Source organism: Propithecus coquereli, unplaced genomic scaffold, assembly GCF_000956105.1.
Source record: "Propithecus coquereli isolate 6110/MARCELLA unplaced genomic scaffold, Pcoq_1.0 Scaffold10, whole genome shotgun sequence".
NCBI lineage: Eukaryota > Metazoa > Chordata > Mammalia > Primates > Indriidae > Propithecus > Propithecus coquereli.
Window position 1 is genome coordinate 4,890,006 of NW_012133858.1, and position 15,624 is coordinate 4,905,629.

Sequence of the window (15,624 nt, forward strand, 5' to 3'; positions counted from 1 at the left end):
TGCTACTTTTCCTTCAATTTTTTAAACTATTTCATTATTCTTACCAGCTGGTGAGTCAGTACGTTCCTTTTGCTTAATCTAGCATCTAAGAACAAAGACCTTATCTCTTTTTCACTTATTCCAACAAAAGTCCTGGAAACTAATCTCATTAGTTTGACTTGAGTCCTTTGCCCATTAATGCTAATTGGCCAGGTTTTTGTCAGATACCCATAGTGGGAGGAGGGGTGGCTTCATCTAAACTCTATGAACTGAGTTTGGGTGAGATATAGTTCCTCTTTTTAATAGAAGGGGTTGTTACCAGAAGAAAGGGATGGATGCTTGGCAAATAATGGTAGGTTGAAGAACGGCTCCCCGAAAGATATTGATACCAAATACCTGGGACCTGTAAATGTTACCATATTTGGAAAAAGGGTCTCTGCAGATGTATTTAAGTTACAAACCTTGTTATGAGGCAATAATTATCCAAGTGGCCCCTAAACACAATCACATATGTTTAGCCCTCTGTATCCATGAGTTCTGCTTTCATGGATTCAACCAACCGGGGATTGAAAATGTAGTTAGGCCTGTGATGGTTGTGTTTGTACTGAACATGTTTGTACTTTTTTTTCTTGTTCTTATTCCCTAGATGATATAGTATAACAACTGTTTATAAAGCATTTACATTGTCTTAGGCACTATAAGTAATCGAGAGGTGATTTAAAGTATACAGGAGTATGCGAGTAGGTTATATGCAAATACTGTGCCATTTTATATAAGAGACTTGAGCATCCTTGAATTTGGTGTCTGCAGAGGTTACTAGAACCAACCCCTTGCAGATACTGCAGGTAACTGTATATCTTAATAAAATAGACACAGAGAGGATAAAGAGACACACAGACAAATAAGGAGGAGGCGATATGACTGATGGCGCTGATTGGAATGATGCAACCACAGGTCAAGGAGTGCTGACAGCTGGGAAGGATTCTCCCTTAGTGCCTCCAGACAGAGTAAGGCTCTGCCAATACCTTGATTTCAGAATTCTGAGAATTGTGAGAGAACAAATGTGTTTTAAGCCACTCATTTTGCGGTAATTTGGTATATCTGCCACAGAAAACTAATACAGCAGGTAAAAACAACAGATGCTGAATGCATATTATCTGCGTCCAAGGATCTTACAGGCTAATACAGAGGAATAGCTACATTCAAAGAACAGCTGAGAACATTAAGCATGTTAGAGAGGTCTCAGTAAACATAAACCTCTCTGAGGTTTCAGAACATTACTCAGAATATTTTGAGGACTATAAAGCAGTTATTGCTATGAGGGGAGATAAATCAGGAAAAAGCTTTTTGAAGAAGTGTTGAACGTAATCATAAAGAGAATAATGGGACATTATGAAAAGGTAGAAAGTCATAGTGAGAGAAGATAAAAGGTAAGAAATATGTCTATAAAAGTCTAACTAGGGTGAGGTAATAAAAATGAGGTTAAATAAATACAATTGACTCTTGAACATTGGTTTGAACTGCACGGGTCCACTTACACATGGATTTTCCTCCTCTTCTGCCATGACTAAGACAGCAAGACCAACACCTCTTTCTCCTCCTCCTCCTCCTCCTCCTCCTCAGCCTACTCAACATGAGGACAAGGTGAAGACCTTTATGATGATCCACTTCTACTTAATGAATAATAAGTGGATTTTCTCTTCCTTATGATTTTCTTAATAACATTTTCTTTTTTTCTAGCTTGCAAGAATACAGTATATAATATAATAACAGACAAAATTGAATTAATCAACTGTTTATGTAATTGGTAAGCCTTCTGGTCAGTAGTGGGCTACTAGTAGTTAAGTTTTGGGAGAGTCAAAGGTTATATGTGGATTTTTGACTGCATGGGATTGGGGGTCAACTCCTGCATTGTTTAAGAGCCAACTATAGTTGGTCCTTGAGTGCTAGGCTGGGGAATTTAAATTTGAACTAAGACATGATAATGAAGCACATAGGTTTTTAGATACAGATTGAAAGTATTATTTGAAAAGAAAAATCAACTTCCATGTATTAGTTTCCTATTGCCTCTGTAACAAATTACCACAAATTTAGTGACTTAAAACAATATGAATTTATTCTCTTAGAGTTCTGGGTGTCAGAAGTCCAAAATGATTTTTATAAGGATAAAATCAAGGTATTAGTAGGACTGGTTTCTGGAGGCTCTAGGGGAGAATCCATTTCTTACCACTTCTAACATGTAGAAGCTGCCAGCATTCCTTGTCTCAGAGCCGCATCACTCCAATCTCCACTTCTGTGGTTGCATTGCCTTCTCTGACTGCGATCCTCTAGCCTCTCTCTTGTAACCTTTGTGATTACATTCGGCCCACCTGGGTGATCTGGGGCACTCTCCCTATCTCAATACCCTTAATTTAATCACATCTGCACAGTCTCTTCTGCCATGTAAGTTACGTTCTGGAGATTAGGATATGGATATATTTGGGAGTAGGAGGGATATCATTAAGCCTACAGAAACTCCCCCACTCCCCCAGAAAACACACGGAAAACAAAATCCCCAAAACCTTTAAAAATAACATTCTTTTTAAATCATTGCTGAACTTGAAGGAAAGTAAAGGATATCTCCAAGGTGGGGGCCGGAAGTGGAGAGAGGACTTGTGATGGTGTTGGTAAAGAACATCAGACTGGAGCCAGAATAATGATCAGTTAGTAAACACAAAAGCCAGGTTTGCTCTAAGGGCAAATGCTAACACCAGTGCTGGGATTGAGAAACTAAGTCTGGAGCCCATGGCAACATGGGGAAGCTGAATCTCCAGGATCCTTGAAGGGGGCCCTGAAGTGGTCCAGATCCCATCTGGCTTTTAGCAGAGGCGTGTTAAAATCCTTTTGAGGGAAAGTGTCCCAAATGTAGACCCTTGGAATTTCCATTGATTAAGGTCAATAAAATATAAACTCACAATAAAAAATAATTATCCCAGCCTGAGCAACATAGCAAGAACCCCATGTCTAAAAAAAAAAAAAATTTCCAGGCGTGGTGGTACATTCCTATAGTCCTAGCTAATTGGGAGGCTGAGGCAAGAGGATCACTTGAGCCCAAGATTTTGAGGTTACAATAAGTTATGATCCTGCCACTGCACTGCAGCCTAGGCGACAGAGTAAGACCCTGTCTATAAAAAAAAAAAAAATTACCAAATATACAGGGAGATGAGCCACCACGAGTCAGTCAGCAGAAACAAACAAAATGATTTAATGCCTAGGAACTTCATATATTGGAATTATCAGACAGAGAATAGAAAATAAGCATGTATGAAATATTTTAAAAATAAAAAGTGAAATAAATATTTTTATCCACACAAAAACCTGCACATAAATGTTTATAATTGTCGGCTTTATTCATAATTGTCAAAATTTAGAAGCAACCAAGATGTCCTTTAATAAATGAATAGGTAAACAGTGTTTCATACGGACAATGGAATGACATTAAAAAAATACCTAAATAAATGGACAGTTGCTTAGTTCATGGGTGGAAAGACTCAATATAGTAAAGATGACAGTTTTCCCAAAATTAATTTATAGATTGCATGCAGTCTCAATCAAAATTTCATCAGGTGCTTTTTGTTGTTTGTTTTTGCTTTTGTGGAACTTGTCAAGTAAGTTAAAATTTTATATGGAAATATAAAAGTCTAAAAATTGCCAAGACTTCAGAAGAACTTGCTTTATATGATATCAAGATTTATTGTATTGGCCAGGCACGATGGCTTACGCCTGTAATCCTAGCACTGTGGGAGGCTGAGACTGGAGGATCGCTTGAGCTCAGGAGTTTGAGACCAGCCTGAGCAAGAGTGAGACCCTGTCTCTACTTAAAATAGAAAAAATTAGCTGGGCGTGGTGGCACACGCCTGTACTCCCAGCTACTCAGGAGGCTGAGGCAGAAGGATCACTTGAGCCCAGGAGTTTGAGGTTGCTGTGAGCTAGGCTGATGCCATGGTACTTTAGCCTGGGCAACAGAGCAGACTCTGTCTCAAAAAGTAAAAAAAAGATTTATTATAAATTATAGTAATTAAAATATGTGGTATTGGCATGGGGATGGCAAAGACACCACTGGAACAGAATAGAGAGCCCAGAAACAGGCCCACACATATATAGACACTTTGTCCACGAGAGAGATACAGTAGGGAAAAGATGGGCTTTTTAATCGATGGTGCTGGGACAGGTGGGTATCTACATGGGAAAAAAATGTTCCCTGTCTCACATCATACCCAGAAGTCATTGATAGACTTAAATGCAAAAGACAACATTTAAGGCTTTTAGAAATTAATATAAGAGAATATCTTTATGACCTCAAAGGTGGAGAAAGAATTTTAAAACTGGATATCAGAATTACTAACCATAAATGAAGAGATTGATACATTTGACTATATTAAAATAAAGAACGTTTGTTCATCAAAAGGTAGCATAAAACAAGCAAAAAAAAAAAAAGGTACAGAGTAGGAGAAGATATTGCCACACATATAATTAATAAATGGTTAGCCTCTAGAGTATATGAAAACTCCAGTCAATGAGAGACAACATTGAAAAAGTGGGCAAAAAATTTGAACAGGGACTTTACCAAAGAAAAAAATAGAAATGACCAATAAGCATATGCAAATATGCTCAGCCTAATTATTAATCAGGGAAATGCAAATTATAACCACAGTGAGATACCATTATCTATCCTCTAGATTGACTAAAATTAAACAATTTGATAACACTGATTGCTGGTGAGGGTGTGGTGCAGCAGAAACTCCTCAGACTGCTGGTGGCGAATTGGTGCATTCACTCTGGAAAACAGTTTGGCATTCTGTACTAAAGCTGAAGTTACACATACCCTGTGTCTTTTATTCTATTGCCAGGCAGATGCCCTAAAAGACCCAATGGGGTGCATTCACCAGGATATTCAAAGCAGCATTGCTCATCATAGGCCTGCAACACAACGTGTATCTACAGTAAAATACATAAATGAATCATGGTATCTTCCTACAATGGGATATTAACAGCACTGCAAATCAAAGAAGCTGCAGCTGTATTCAGCAATATGGATGAATCCCATAAACATAATCTTGAGTGAAAGAAGTAGACACAAAAGAATATATACAGTATGATCCACTCAGAGTTAAAAACCAGGCCAAATGAAATTATAAATATATTGTTTAGGGATACATACAGGGATGGTAAACCTATATAGAAAGGGAATGATTGTTATAAAAGTCAAGATAGTGGATAGTGCTGATGGGGAGAGGGGGCAAAATAGCAGGGATTGGGAGAAGAGGGGTGTCTGGAAGTAATGAAAATGTTTTCTACCTTGATATGAGTAGTGGTAATATTGGTTTTCCCTTCATCATGATTCATTAAGATATATATTTATGTTTATGTCAGTTATATTTCATAATAAAATTATTTTAAACGAAGGAATGATAAACACAAGTAGAGGCAGAGGTGTGACATCCAGGATAAGCGCACAGGCAGCTTCACCATTCTTGGTGATATTCTTAAGTTAGGTTTGGGTTCACACGTGGTCTTTTTATTTTATGGTCATAACTTACATAAGTTTTATATGTTAGATGTATTTTATATGTTAAATATACATGTGTTATATAATAAATTAAAAGTAAAGAGGAATCCTGACAGTAGGAAATAGAGTGATCTGCATCAGCAGTATCATCGAGGAAGGCATTGTATAGTTAGTCTTGGTATAATAAGGGTATTAGTGGCTTGCGTCACAGGCACCTTTTTTTAGGGGAAGCCCTGTTGATGGACAGGGGCTATATTTTGTACCATATGATCCTCATTCTCCTGACTACGTACGTAGATGGTAAGACTATAAAGTAAAACCATGAAATATTTGTCACAAAAGTCAGCATAGTGGATACTTCTGGACTAGAGGTAGGCACCCCTCTTCTCTTGTCTGCATACAAAAGGCAACTTCTGCACAAAAGATGTATGCACTAATCAGATTTCCAGGTTCCTCAATAATGGAGTTCCTCTAATGGTTAGTGTTAGGTCTGGAGCCAAGAGAGAGACACATTAAACCTCATGTATAGCAAAATGCTATTTATTTTGAGCATCTGGGTACAGATAGGTGGAGGCCAAAGAGTGTCCACCCTGAGGGAGGGGAAAGCCTTGGGTTTTATAGAGGGTTTTTCCAGGTAAGTGGACCAGAACGGCTGCTTGTAATAAATTCTTTTTCAAACCAGCTCCTAGGACCCCTGCCCCAGTCACATCCATCCTTTGGCTCTGGAGTCCTTCTTATCAGGAGAGGTAGGGAGGGATAAACTTTGTCCCTATTGGTGGGGCGGGGGACGGGGGAGGAGGGGGGAAGGAATGCTAGCTGTAGTTGTCTGTTAGATTTATAAAGTCCAGGAGTCTCCAGACTCCTGCAGCTATTGTTTCCAAGCCTAAGTTTTCCATTAATCGCATTCTGTCCTATACATGCTTTTCGGGTTCCCACCTGGAACAAACCTAACAGAGAGAAAAGGAATTTATTGAAATGACATTGGATAGCTCACAAAACTGGAAAAGCTGAAGAATGAGATTTGGAACATGAACAGGAGCCATGGGAAATTAGGCAGCCAGAAATAGAGACCAAATCAATACACAGGAAGAATCTGGTTAGTATCCAACAACTTCTTTCGTTGGCACAGCCACCACTAGACATTGGATACTACCCTTCTAGCTTCCTCTTCCACCCGTGGAAAGATTCTAAATGCCGTTTGCTTCTCTGTGCTACTCCAGAGTCAAGGTCTTAGGTAGGAGTGCCTGATGGGAAGGTCCCATAACCAAATTCTAGAGACAAGGGCACTGGGAAAGGGCCTGTTTGCCCACACCTGAGCTTCTTTATTGGGATTCTTTCCAAATAGGAGGTGAATTTAGATTCTGGGAGGCCAAAAATGAAAAATGCCCATCACAAGGAATATTAGAAATAAACATACCTGGCCTCTGCCTATCTGTAGAGGGAGAAAAGAGTAATAGGATTAGTGAAGATCTGTGAAATTCACCGGGCCATGTTTTTCCTTGGAGACGAGGGATTGTGTGCAGAGTCACTGGACTGAAAGGCAGCCAGGCTTTCTCTTCCTTCTGCCTTGCAGTGCACCACCACTCTTTCCCTTTTCCAGTTTCTCTGCCTGTGGTTGGGAATGGGCAGGGGTGGAATTCTGATCAGCCCTGCTAGGCTAGGCAGCTGTCTTCAATTTGGGAAGGTGGGGAATGACTCCACTGCTGTCCCCCAACTGGCCATCATCAGAGAGTCCTCCAAGGCTGTAATCTTGGGTGCCTGATCTGACCATGAACACAGCTGACATTTGGATTCCTGGGATTCAGGCTAAATTCCACTCTAAACTTCCAGGTAGCTATCCCTTAGAAAGGCTGGTGGTATAACCTGGCATGAAAATGCTGTATCAGATTCTTCTTTTGAGAATCTGAACTGGAAACTAAGAACTGAGCAGAAGTGAAGAGAGAAGAGACACAGTGAGAGGCTGTGGGGTAGCTGCCTTAGTAACTGTCTGCGATCAGCCTCAGGCCGTAGGTCTCCCTGCAAATGGTTGAATGACCACACCAATGAAATTCAATCACATTAATGAACAAATGCTGATTAAAACAATGAGCTAGATAACGCCCTCTTTTTTCGTTTCTTCAAAATGTCAAAGATAAAAACAATACTGTTGGCAGGGGTATAAGGACAGGGGTATTCTTAAACTTTGCTACTGAAAGTATAGATTGATATGCTTTTTGGAAGGCAGCTTGGAAAAATACATACCAGACTCTTAAAATTATGTAAGTCCTTGGACACAACAATTACACACTTGGACTTTTTTTTTTTTTTTTGAGGTGGGATCTTGCTATGTTACCCAGGCTGACCTCAAATTCCTGGGCTCCAGCGATCGTCCTGCTTCAGCCTCTCAGGTAACTCTTAAATAAAGAATTTAACATATGAGAAAAGATTTGGTTATAAAAGCTCATCACAATGCTATTTATAATATAAATGTTTCCAAACTGTTGGAAACAATCTCAATGTCTGGCAGTACAGGCTGGTTAAATTATGATAGAGGCTTAAAATAGTATATGCAGCCATTAGAAATGGTTTTGCAGAAACTTACTTTAACATGATTCTGCAAAAATAAAGTGTGTGTATATAATAGTACACACACAAGAGAGAAATTGTGAGCAAAGAGCAAATGTGGCAAAATGGTATGATTGGTAAGTCAGAAACTATGAAGTGTCTGAGATTTGCTTGTTTTGTTTTTTGTTTTCTTTCTTTTTTCACGTCAGACAGATAATGTGCTGACACAAGGTTTAAGGGAGGTACATCTCATACAGGCTCATGAAAACCCAATCACACTTACGAGCTACAAAAGGATCAGTTTGAGATTTTTACTCTACTTGCAAGCTAACAAGTTACTTTGCCATATGTAAATATATATATATACACACACACATACATACACATAGAAAAAATATGTGGCTTCTGAGTCAGAAACAAAAACAGTTAATCATTCAAGGCAAAGCAGCAGCCAGAGCAACATCTTGTGTTGGTTCCCAAACCCCATGCACACAGGGAGACGGAGTGAGGGCCAGATGGTACCTGCACACCCAGTTGGGTGTGTTACAAGAGAGGCAGCCTGAAATTAGGAAACTCTGATCTTATATATAACTGCTGGCAATCTGCCCATCCTCCTCTCCAGAGAGGGAGAAACCTTATCTTTACTCTAGAATGTAAGCAAGTCTTCTCCAGGAGGGGAGGGAGAGTTCTTTATCTTTACTATCCTGGACCATCTCCAGGGAGAGAAACATCGTGGGATGTCTCCAAATGCAAATGTAGGAAAAGAGCCCGTTGGCATATTAAGAGTGATGCCATTTTGAAGTGCAACCCCTGTGATAACTGATGTTTGACTCCTACCTACCAAGGTGTTCCCATAACATAGGTAACCCCTCATAAAAATGTTTATCTAACCTCGCCAATGGTCACATTTGCAAGAAAGTCTAAGGCACGACCAACTACACACGTTTTACCAAAAAAGCTTGCTATATAAAGACTGTTTTCTGGAGCGCGGGTGCAGGAATCCTCCGTCTCAACATGGCTTCTGTTCATAAGTCCCTATTAAATGTTTCTTTCTGGATTTGTCTGCCCCTCTTTCTTGGGCCCTCAGCTCTCTCAGCCTTCGGAGGTAGGTTTGCATATACCTGCTCACCATGGAACAGCAAACATGCTTGAATTGGCTGTCAATGCTTTTGATCAGAGGAACTGAACCATGTAGAAAAGTGAGATGATGAGGGTGAATCATCTTACAACAGTAACTCTCTGTGAAGGATAAAACAGTGTTAATGAAACTATTCTACCAAGTTTCCTCTGGGTTTGAAGAAGTTTGAAGTAAAAAGTGTGGGTTAATAATATTGCAGAGATATATTTGACATGGAAATTGTTTAGAATATATTAAGTAAAAAAAAAGTAGATTATACATAGCATGTATTAGGATCTCATTTTTATAACAATTAGGTATAGGTATATATCTGGAGGAAAAATTTGGAAGCGTATATACCAATGTATTGATAATGTTTATCTTTGGGAGGGTAAGAACATCAGTTGTTTTAAAATGTTATTTCTGTTTATCTGTGTTTTGCTTTTTCTCCAATGAATGTAGTGTGTTTTGTGATTGAAGTTTTTTCTTTAGCTGGGTGCAGTGGCTTGAGTCTATAGTCCTAGCAGCTTGGGAGCCTGAGGCAGAAGGATTGCTTGAACTCAGGAGTTTGAGGCTGCAGTGACCTATGATTGTGCCACTGCACTCCAGCCTGAGAGACAGAGTGAGAACTTGTCTCTAAAAAAGAAAGAAAATTTTTTTTTAAATTAGGCCAGGCACAGTGGCTCATGCATGTAATCCCTGCACTTTAGGTAGCCAAGGTGGGAGGATTGTTTGAAGCCAGGAGTTTGAGACCAGCCTGGGCAACATAGCCAGACCCCATCGCTACAAAAAAATTTTAAAAAATTAACTCGGCTTAATGGTGTATGCATGTAGTCCTAGCTACTCAGGATGGAAAGGCAGGAGGATTGCTTGAGCTCAGGAGTTCAAGGTTACAGTGAGCTATGATGGTACCACTGCACTCCAGCCTGGGTGACAGAGTGTGACTCTGTCTCAAAAACAAAATTTGTTTTTCTTTAACTATATCAAAAACTATAGGCTGCGAGTGATGGCTTATGCTTATAATTCTAGCACTCTGAGAGGCGAGGTAAGAGGATCGCTTGAGGCTAGGAGTTTGAGAGCAGCCTGAGCAACATAGTGAGACCCTGTCTCTACAAACAATAGAAAAATTAGCAGGGCATGGAGGCGTGCGCCTATAGTCTCAGCTACTTGGGAGGCTGAGGCAGAAGAATCGCTTGAGCCCAGGAGTTTGTGATTGCAGTGAGATGTGATGATGCCACTGCACTCTAGCCTGGGCAACAGAGTGCAACTGTCTCAAAAAAACCCCCCCAAACCTCTTTGTCTTTCTGTCTTATAATGAGAGTAGATATCAGTGATGTGGGTTTTTTGTTTTGTTTTTTACTTTTTGGTTTTTTGCTAGTTTAGCTAAATCTTAGATGTACTTAAACTGCCCTACAAAAGGTGGAGGGAAGAGGGCGAGAGAAAAATAAAGCTATCAAGAGACAGCATGGGGGGAAGTGAAGAGAAGAGGGGAAACTTACGAGAAGTGACAGGTCTGGGGAGGTTTTTTGAGTGACGTGCCAATTGATACAAACTCCCTTACCTATGTCCCTTACAAGATCAGTAAATTCTTTGATGTTTTTGAGTGGAATTTTTGGTGGGAAGCTCAAAGAAAAGGAAGCGGAGACAGCAGTAATATGGGTTACATTTTGGGTGCTGCCTTGAGATCTTCAAACTAATGTGTGTACATCCTGGCTATATTTAGGATCAAATCATCACCTAGATTAGTGGTTCTCAAACTCAAACAAAAGTGAGTAAGGATCCTAAAGTGCTTTTATTTATATGGCTCATAACTATTTAACATTTACCATATTAGAAATTAGAACTAAGAATGGTTTCTATCACAAGAAAACCTTAGCCCGCAGAATGATGACGTCATTACACATCGGTAGCCTGTGGAAAACTCTGCATTTGTGAGTGAAAGAGGGTGAAAAGGCAAATAACAAGTTAGTATTATTATTAAAATAGTGTTGACTTCATGTTCCCCCTGAAACAGTCTTGGGGAGTCCCAGGAGTCCCAAACCACACTGAGAACCACTGCCCTAGAAAGTGGATACTTTGCTAGGTAGGATGTTGATTTCCACTTCTGCTCCGTGTCCTCCGTTCCCATCTAGAATCCTGTTTGCACAGTGCACCTCTCCTGATCCTCGTAACTTTTCTCTCCTCTTGTTCATGGTCTTTTTGTTCTTTTTTTCTGGGAGATTTCTATATCTTTGTCTTCTAAACTAATTCTTTGAATGTTTCTTTAATTTTGTGATTTTTTTTTTTGTAAATAGCATCCTGTTTTTGTTTTCAGATGTAACATTTCCTTATATCTTTTTGAGGATCTTAATTATTATTTTCTTCTCCTCCTTGTATGGTCTCTATTTTTGCAAGTTCTTTTTTAATGTTTGTTGTCCTCTTTGTCTTTTGCATGAGAAGTTTTCGTCAAATACTTGATGGTATGTAGTTGTTCGCCTGTATTTAAGAGTGAGGCACTGAAAACTGAAGCTGTGTGTCTGAGTGGAGCCTGGTGACTGTGGGCCTTGCTGTAGAATGCTCAGTCATTAGAATAACCTTAACACCATCCGACAAATCCATGACATGCAGAATTCAGGTGGATGTCATTTTAATGTCTATAGGGGTGTTTGTTGGTCCTACCAGAAAGAAGAATGTGAAAACATTTTGGGATTCTACTAAGTCCAAAAAGGTTTCAACAGACATACCTAAGAATCCTAAGGATCCAATGGAATGGCCATAATTATTTTTAGAGGTAGATGGAAAACATTATATACCTAAAGAGAACTAAAAAAATGTAAAACCAATGTGGCGATGAAAGAGGTTAGCTACAATCTTATTTGCCCAGCAGTCCGAGTTCTGGCAGCCGAGCAGTGGGAGAGGGCTGGACTTTCAAGGCTGTGTCTGCAGGCCTTCCCCTGATCCCACCCTCCAACTGCCTGTTGTCCACCATTCCTCGGTCCCACCAGTCCACTTTAAAAGGCCTCCTTTTCTGCCAGGGTTGTGAGGTGGGACTGTTGGCTGGCCATGTGGGCTAGAGGAGGAGATGGGGGCATGCCTAGTTCCCCTAATTCTGTGGTAGGAATCACCTTGCTGTCTGAGGCTTTCTCCCATGAAGATACTTGCAGAAGCTTAAAAAATTAATTACCAGTTAGTGTATTCCCAAATTTTGTTGACAACACAAGTCTACTGTATCTCCTCTTTCATCCTTTGCCCTTGTTGGTGTGAACTAAAATAAAATTTTAAGGCTCACTGCCCCCGCCCACCGGCTGACTAAATGGACTCCCATGTGGCCAAAGGAATATCCTAAAGCTAAATTGTCTGCCAGAAGGGAGGTCAGACATGCCTCATCATGCCCCCCCTTCTTGGAGACATCCTTTGTAAGCCATTAACAGGCCTAAGGGTATGCAAGACAAACCTGCAGGTCCTCAATTTACACAACAAATCTATGTCCAGCGGCTCATCTAATAAACAGCTCCTTATGTTGAAACATTCCAAGCCTTTAGACAAAGCTTCATGTCTTTAACCAATTACAAGCCAAAGAATCTTTAAACCCACCTGTAACTTGTAAGCCCCCCCAACTCCGCCCTCCCCACCCCCCTCGAGATGGCCCACCTTTTCGGACCAAACCAATGTATGCCTCCCACGTATTGATTTATAACTTTACTTGTAACCCCTGTCTCCTTGAAATATATAAAACCAAACTGTAACCCAGCCACACCGAGTCCACTTGCTCAAGGCCTCTTGGACGTGGCTCCATGTCATGGTCCTCAAATTTGGCTCAGAGTACATCTCTTTAAAATTATTTTATAGAGTTTGGTCTTTTTTTCCACTGACATTGGCTTATGCCTTATTTCCTTTCCTTTCCTTTAGTTTTAATAAGGTTTTGGGGGAGACAGGAGGTAATGCAGACGTTCAATCTGCCATATAGGACCAGTAGTCTAGTCTCAGTTTGGCTTCCATAGAGACAACTATTCTCTTTAGCACTCAATTTTTGTTGCATCATATAATAATTAAATTATGCAATTACAATGACAAGTACAACTGGCTTATATAAAGAAGTTTAGGAACAAACCTGTTGACTCTTGGTAAATACACAACTCAATGGGAAGTATGTGGGCCTAAGTTAATTTACAGAGGGAATGAAAATTGTGGGAAATTGGGCAAGTTGGATTAAATGAAGATTAGCTGATCTTTTACTTTAAATAAATGAATATAAGACATTCACTAAGAGGGTGCATTATTGAAAGTCTAAATGACTTGGCTTCTTGGACAACCAATTTAACTTAAAGAATCTAATCTGTCTTTAAAAATGCCTTGAGCAAGCACATGCCTTTCTAGGTTCAGGCTCTTTTGTGCACTTTCACGTGTCAGACTGACCTGGATCATGGACCCATGTCTGTCCTAACTCCTGGTCATCCCCAGCTCTGCCTTTAACTCCTAGTTGGACTTTGACCTGCTTTAACCATCAAGACCTTGATTTGCCTCTATGAGTTGATACCTTACATTCCCTTGAGGCTCCCTTTCATAGGTACCTGAGAATCCGTCGGGGCAAACCAGCTGGCCCTCCTATTGCCTTCCTCCTCTGCAGGAAGTTAGTTTCATCTTCTCTGCTCTAAGCCAGTCACTCACTCTTCGCTTTTCATCTTCTGAAATTCTGATATTCTCCATCTGTCATCTCCCATATTTGTCTTCATATTCGAAGGGTTTATAGATGTTTTTAAAAATTATTGGCTGGGTGTGGTGGCTCACGCCTGTATTCCCACCACTTTGGGAGGCCAAGGTGGGAGGATCACTTGAGGCCAAGAGTTTGAGACTGGCCTGGGCAACATAGCAAAACTTAAAAAACAAAAAACTTAAAAATTAGCAGGACATGGTGGTGTGTGCCTGTAGTCCCAGCTACTTGGGGGCCTGAGGGAGGAGGATCACTTAAGTCCAGGAGTTCAAGGTTGCAGTGAACTGTGATCACACCACTGCACTCCAGCCTGAGTGACAGGGTGTGACCCTGTCTCTTAAAAAAAAAAAAATATTACTATCCTTTTACTATCAGTTTAATGAGAGTTCTGAGGAGTACAGAATTATTGCTTGTCTTCAGTAATTCATGTTTGGCTTTCTCTCTACTATGGTAGCTTTCTACTTCCTAAACGCTCCTGGTTCTTCTGAAAGTGGGAGCCTTAATTTTGAGCTTTCTGAACAACTTGAAAAAGATAGTTAGCTTTTTCCTAGGACTGCCTAGCAGAACTCTATTTGTTCTGTGGTTAATATGCCGTCAGAAACAAGTCAATGTGAATCAGCTTTTGCAAATATCAATTAAAACGTAGGGAACTTTTTGGGATAAAGGTTAAGCGTGATTAGAAATTTCTTGATTGGAAAGTAAGACTCATAGGGTGAGATGAGCTTCTCTTCTTTGACGATGAAGAAGGGGGTATTTAGGGACTGGGAGTTAAAACTTTTCCTCATATAAAATGGTGTAGTATTTGCACGTAACATACACACATCCTCCTTTAGAGATGATACTTCAAATCATCTCTAGATTACTTATAATACTTAATACAATGCCTACACATCATTTCTTTCAAATGGATTCAACATAGTACTAGGTGCACAGCAAATTCAAGTTTTGCTTTTTGGAACTTTGTAGCATTTTTTTCCCCAAATATTTTTTACCTACAGTTTAAATCCATGGATTCAGAACTCATAGATACAGAGAGCTGATTGTATATAATTCTTTCACATATTTTTTTTTTTTCCTGTAGAAGTTTAATCATTTCCTTGAGGGTAGAGACTATTTCTGACATCTTAGCGTCTCTGAGTGCCAGAATAAGGGCTTACCAAGAGTCAGGTGTTGTGCCTGATCTCATTTAATCTTTATATCAACCAATGAATGAGGAACTATTGTTACTCTAATGTTATAGACAGGAAACTTAGGCACAAACTACACAGCTATAGTAAAAGGTAGAGGTAAAAGGTAGTAATTTATTTTACAGAGGGAATGAAAATTGTGGCTAAGTCAGACAGTTAGTTCCAAGGATAGTTTCAAGTGGAACTGACTCCACTTGGCTGATTAACCAGGTTAGCTAGATCCTACCCAAGTACACTGCAGCAGTTGCCTTCAGTGAACATGCAAGGCGCTTTCTAGAGAGACAGATCTGGGACTTCATGGAGCTTGCAGAACTGGTTGTATGACTGCTTGCTAATAAGTGTTTGATGATTTTGGCCTGAGACGTATCTTTCACTGTAACAGATCACCTGGAGCAAGGTTGTGGCTAGCTCAACCTATCTTTTAACTATTGGAGGCTGCTGATGTCTGCCTTAAAGATGTTAATAAGTATGAATGACCAGATTGACTTAGGTTAATCTGTAACCCCCTTCTTCCTTAGTTATCTTCAGCTGGAAGAAATCTAGTCCAAGAGAGTCAAAT